Source organism: Buteo buteo, unplaced genomic scaffold (genome assembly GCF_964188355.1).
Source record: "Buteo buteo unplaced genomic scaffold, bButBut1.hap1.1 HAP1_SCAFFOLD_83, whole genome shotgun sequence".
NCBI classification, from domain to species: Eukaryota; Metazoa; Chordata; class Aves; order Accipitriformes; family Accipitridae; genus Buteo; species Buteo buteo.
This window is the reverse complement of record NW_027439247.1, coordinates 278,530-285,000: the sequence shown is the minus strand read 5'-3', so window position 1 is coordinate 285,000 and position 6,471 is coordinate 278,530.

Here is a 6,471-nt window from a genome sequence, read left to right as displayed (position 1 = left end):
GCCCCTTGCCGGCCCAAGGGGTAGACCTGGCCGCCCCTTGCCGGCCCAAGGGGTAGACCTGGCCTCCCCTTGCCGGCCCAAGGGGTAGACCTGGCCGCCCCTTGCCGGCCCAAGTGGTAGACCTGGCCGCCCCTTGCCGGCCCAAGGGGTAGACCTGGCCGCCCCTTGCCGGCCCAAGGGGTAGACCTGGCCGCCCCTTGCCGGCCCAAGGGGTAGACCTGGCCGCCCCTTGCCGGCCCAAGGGGTAGACCTGGCCGCCCCTTGCCGGCCCAAGGGGTAGACCTGGCCGCCCCTTGCCGGCCCAAGGGGTAGACCTGGCCGCCCCTTGCCGGCCCAAGGGGTAGACCTGGCCTCCCCTTGCCGGCCCAAGGGGTAGACCTGGCCGCCCCTTGCCGGCCCAAGGGGTAGACCTGGCCGCCCCTTGCCGGCCCAAGGGGTAGACCTGGCCGCCCCTTGCCGGCCCAAGGGGTAGACCTGGCCGCCTTACCTGACCGTCCAGAGCAGTCCTGGCATCCCTACCTGATGCTCCAGACTTAGCTTGGCGTCCCATGCCGACACTCCGGGGTAGTACCATTACCCCTACCCGGCAGCCAGGGGTAGTACCCGTAACCCTCATTGGTACTCCGGGGTAGTACCAGTACCCCCACCCGGCAGCCAGGGGTAGTACCCGTAACCCCCACCTGTACTCCTTGGTAGTACCCGTATACCCCCGCCCGATACTCCGGGGCAGTACCCGCATACCCCCGCCCGGTACTCCGGGGCAGTACCCGCATACCCCCGCCCGGTACTCCGGGGAAGTACCCATATACCCCCGCCCGGTACTCCGGGGCAGTACCCGCATACCCCCGCCCGGTACTCCAGGGCAGTACCCGCATACCCCCGCCCGGTACTCCGGGGAAGTACCCATATACCTCCACCCGGTACTCCGGGGCAGTACCCGCATACCCCCGCCCGGTACTCCGGGGCAGCACCCCTATGCCCCCGCCCGGTACTCCGGGGCAGTACCCGTATGCCCCCGCCCGGTACTCCGGGGCAGTACCAGTACCCCCGCCCGGTACTCCGGGGTACTACCCGTAACACCCACCTGTACTCCTTCGTAGTACCCGTATACCCCCGCCCGGTACTCCGGGGCAGTACCCGCATACCCCTGCCCGGTACTCCGGGGCAGTACCCGTATACCCCCGCCCGGTACCCCGGGGTAGTACCCGTGTACCCCCGTCAGTACTCCGGGGCAGTACCGGTACCCCCGCCCGGTACTCCGGGGTACTACCCGTAACCCCCACCTGTACTCCTTCCTTGGTAGTACCCGTATACCCCCGCCCGGTACTCCGGGGCAGTACCCGCATACCCCCGCCCGGTACTCCGGGGCAGTACCGGTACCCCCGCCCAGTACTCCGGGGTGCTACCCGTAACCCCCACCTGTACTCCTTGGTAGTACCCGTATACCCCCGCCCGGTACTCCGGGGCAGTACCCGCATACCCCCGCCCGGTACTCCGGGGCAGTACCGGTACCCCCGCCCGGTACTCCGGGGTGCTACCCGTAACCCCCACCTGTACTCCTTCCTTGGTAGTACCCGTATACCCCCGCCCGGTACTCCGGGGCAGTACCCGCATACCCCCGCCCGGTACTCCGGGGAAGTACCCATATACCTCCACCCGGTACTCCGGGGCAGTACCCGCATACCCCCGCCCGGTACTCCGGGGTACTACCCGTAACCCCCACCTGTGCTCCTTCGTAGTACCCGTATACCCCCGTCCTGTACTCCGGGGTAGTACCCGTATACCGCCGCCCGGTACCCCGGGGTAGTACCCGTGTACCCCCGTCAGTACTCCGGGGCAGTACCGGTACCCCCGCCCGGTACGCCGGGGGAAAAACTGCTGTCCCTACGGGCGCGCGAGTTTAGACCCAGCCTTCCTACCCGACCCTCCGCCTTACGCCCGGTGTCCCCAGGCGACGTTCCGGGATAGAACCCGTTCCCCCACCAGTACTCTGGGCCCGTGGCGGAACCCTTTGTGATGCGCCGGAGTTCTACCTGCTGTCCCTACGGGCACGCGGCGATGGATCCCGGCCCCCCATCCTGACCCTCCAGGGTAGGCCCGGCCACCCTACCTGACCCTCTGGGGTCAGCCCGGTGTCCCTACCCGACGCTCCGGGGTAGGCCTGGCGCCCCTACCTCATCCTCCGGGGTAGTACCCGTACCCCTACCGGTGCTCCGGGGTACACCTGCTGTCCCTACAGGCGCTCCGGGGTAGGCCCGGCCACCCTACCTGACCCTCTGGGGTCAGCCCGGTGTCCCTACCCGACGCTCCGGGGTACGCCTGGCGCCCCTACCTCATGCTCCGGGGTAGTACCGGTACCCCTACCGGTGCTCCGGGGTACACCTGCTGTCCCTACAGGCGCTCCGGGGTAGGCCCGGCCACCCTACCTGACCCTCCGGGGTCAGCCCGGTGTCCCTACCCGACGCTCCGGGGTAGGCCTGGCGCCCCTACCTCATCCTCCGGGGTAGTGCCGGTACCCCTGCCGGTGCTCCGGGGTACACCTGCGGTCCCTACAGGCGCTCCGGGGTAGGCCCGGCCACCCTACCTGACCCTCCGGGGTCAGCCCGGTATCCCTACCCGACGCTCCGGGGTAGGCCTGGCGCCCCTACCTCATCCTCCGGGGTAGTACCCGTACCCCTACCGGTGCTCCGGGATACACCTGCGGTCCCTACAGGCGCTCCGGGGTAGGCCCGGCCACCCTACCTGACCCTCTGGGGTCAGCCCGGTGTCCCTACCCGACGCTCCGGGGTACGCCTGGCGCCCCTACCTCATGCTCCGGGGTAGTGCCGGTACCCCTGCCGGTGCTCCGGGGTACACCTGCGGTCCCTACAGGCGCTCCGGGGTAGGCCCGGCCACCCTACCTGACCCTCCGGGGTCAGCCCGGTATCCCTACCCGACGCTCCGGGGTAGGCCTGGCGCCCCTACCTCATCCTCCGGGGTAGTGCCGGTACCCCTGCCGGTGCTCCGGGGTACACCTGCGGTCCCTACAGGCGCTCCGGGGTAGGCCCGGCCACCCTACCTGACCCTCCGGGGTCAGCCCGGTGTCCCTACCCGACGCTCCGGGGTAGGCCTGGCGCCCCTACCTCATCCTCCGGGGTAGTGCCGGTACCCCTGCCGGTGCTCCGGGATACCCCTGCGGTCCCTACAGGCGCTCCGGGGTAGGCCCGGCCACCCTACCTGACCCTCTGGGGTCAGCCCGGTGTCCCTACCCGACGCTCCGGGGTAGGCCTGGCGCCCCTACCTCATCCTCCGGGGTAGTGCCGGTACCCCTGCCGGTGCTCCGGGGTACACCTGCGGTCCCTACAGGCGCTCCGGGGTAGGCCCGGCCACCCTACCTGACCCTCCGGGGTCAGCCCGGTATCCCTACCCGACGCTCCGGGGTAGGCCTGGCGCCCCTACCTCATCCTCCGGGGTAGTGCCGGTACCCCTGCCGGTGCTCCGGGGTACACCTGCGGTCCCTACAGGCGCTCCGGGGTAGGCCCGGCCACCCTACCTGACCCTCTGGGGTCAGCCCGGTGTCCCTACCCGACGCTCCGGGGTAGGCCTGGCGCCCCTACCTCATCCTCCGGGGTAGTGCCGGTACCCCTGCCGGTGCTCCGGGGTACACCTGCGGTCCCTACAGGCGCTCCGGGGTAGGCCCGGCCACCCTACCTGACCCTCCGGGGTCAGCCCGGTGTCCCTACCCGACGCTCCGGGGTAGGCCTGGCGCCCCTACCTCATCCTCCGGGGTAGTGCCGGTACCCCTACCGGTGCTCCGGGATACCCCTGCGGTCCCTACAGGCGCTCCGGGGTAGGCCCGGCCACCCTACCTGACCCTCCGGGGTCAGCCCGGTGTCCCTACCCGACGCTCCGGGGTAGGCCTGGCGCCCCTACCTCATCCTCCGGGGTAGTGCCGGTACCCCTGCCGGTGCTCCGGGGTACACCTGCGGTCCCTACAGGCGCTCCGGGGTAGGCCCGGCCACCCTACCTGACCCTCCGGGGTCAGCCCGGTATCCCTACCCGACGCTCCGGGGTAGGCCTGGCGCCCCTACCTCATCCTCCGGGGTAGTGCCGGTACCCCTGCCGGTGCTCCGGGGTACACCTGCGGTCCCTACAGGCGCTCCGGGGTAGGCCCGGCCACCCTACCTGACCCTCCGGGGTCAGCCCGGTGTCCCTACCCGACGCTCCGGGGTAGGCCTGGCGCCCCTACCTCATCCTCCGGGGTAGTGCCGGTACCCCTGCCGGTGCTCCGGGGTACACCTGCGGTCCCTACAGGCGCTCCGGGGTAGGCCCGGCCACCCTACCTGACCCTCCGGGGTCAGCCCGGTATCCCTACCCGACGCTCCGGGGTAGGCCTGGCGCCCCTACCTCATCCTCCGGGGTAGTGCCGGTACCCCTGCCGGTGCTCCGGGGTACACCTGCGGTCCCTACAGGCGCTCCGGGATAGGCCCGGCCACCCTACCTGACCCTCCGGGGTCAGCCCGGTATCCCTACCCGACGCTCCGGGGTAGGCCTGGCGCCCCTACCTCATCCTCCGGGGTAGTGCCGGTACCCCTGCCGGTGCTCCGGGGTACACCTGCGGTCCCTACAGGCGCTCCGGGGTAGGCCCGGCCACCCTACCTGACCCTCCGGGGTCAGCCCGGTATCCCTACCCGACGCTCCGGGGTAGGCCTGGCGCCCCTACCTCATCCTCCGGGGTAGTGCCGGTACCCCTGCCGGTGCTCCGGGGTACACCTGCGGTCCCTACAGGCGCTCCGGGGTAGGCCCGGCCACCCTACCTGACCCTCTGGGGTCAGCCCGGTGTCCCTACCCGACGCTCCGGGGTAGGCCTGGCGCCCCTACCTCATCCTCCGGGGTAGTGCCGGTACCCCTGCCGGTGCTCCGGGGTACACCTGCGGTCCCTACAGGCGCTCCGGGGTAGGCCCGGCCACCCTACCTGACCCTCTGGGGTCAGCCCGGTGTCCCTACCCGACGCTCCGGGGTAGGCCTGGCGCCCCTACCTCATCCTCCGGGGTAGTGCCGGTACCCCTACCGGTGCTCCGGGGTACACCTGCGGTCCCTACAGGCGCTCCGGGGTAGGCCCGGCCACCCTACCTGACTTTCTGGGGGTCAGCCCGGTATCCCTACCTGATGCTCCGGGGTAGTCCTGGCCTCCTTACCTGTGTCTCCGGGTAAACCTGGCCACGCTGCAGGGTCGGCCTGCACTCCCTGGCCGCACTACGGGCCGGTCCTGATTAGTGTATTAAGACCGCTCCGCGATTCCACTTTCTTAAAATTTATTGTGTCTGACAGCTTGTCTTTTACCGCGCACGCAGGCAGGCAGGCAGGCAGGCAGGCACGCGTCAAAAACGTGAGAGCAAAGCGTTACCCGCAGTCGGAGTACTTTATCGGTAACGACTTCTTCGGGAAGAGGCGCCGACGCTGCTCTCTCGTCTCTGTACGAGTCGGTGGCCGTCCGGGTACCGCGTGGCACCGTTGGCGTGGGATCCGCTCCTAAACGAATACAGAAGAATCGATACGCTATGAATCGTCATCGATTGAAGTTATTAACAGTTGACGAGCGATGCTGGATTGTATCGTTTATGGAGCGTCACCTACCGACTGATTTAGCGCTACGCGGTAATACGCTTTCTGGCAGTTCCTTAAATAACAAAACTCATTCGTTCACGCACGCTAGGTGTGCATCCCTTCGTTAATAGCCGGAGAAGGAATACGTACGTACGTACGTACGTACCTACCAGCGGATCGTCACGGATTGAATATGACTCGATTAGTAGTCACCAGTATTATAAATTACCGACTCCTAAAGTTTGATTGCGGCACTCCTTTAGGACCTTGCGACGCTCTTGGTTAACGTTAGCGTTCTCCGGCCCCTGCGTTATCGCGCATTAACTGTTCATTGGCCTCCGAGGGACGGCGGTCTCGCAGGCCTCTGAAGAAAGCCAGTCGGCTGCCTGACAAGCGGTCCCTGTGGCCGAGGCCGACTTAGCCGAGCATCCTCGGAGACGACGAGCTCGCGTGGCCGCCGTGCCGGCTGACCGGCCCGCCCCGGGGCCGTTTCCCCCCCGCTCCCCGTCGCCGAAGGAGCGCGCCCCCCGCCACCGCCTAAGGCCGCTGGGACCTTCCTCACCGCTCGAACGCATCCCGCCGGCGACGGAGCCGCTGATGCCCCTCTGTCGGAAGCGCGGCGCGCCTCTCCGGCAGCCCTGGCTGGGGCCCTGGAGCCCCAGGTCTCTGCCCAGGCCGAGGCACGCGGCTGCTGCTTTGCCAGGGACGGGTCCGACCGGGAGCCGAGCGCATCGCCCGTAGGCAGGCACGGGCGCAGGCCGGACGTCGAAGCGGCCGACCACCCGGGCTGTAACAGAGAAAGCGGCGTTAGCGACACCGTTACAAATCTTTCTCATTTCCACCTGCGTGCGCGCCCGCACCCCGCCAAAACAGGCCCCCGGCCCG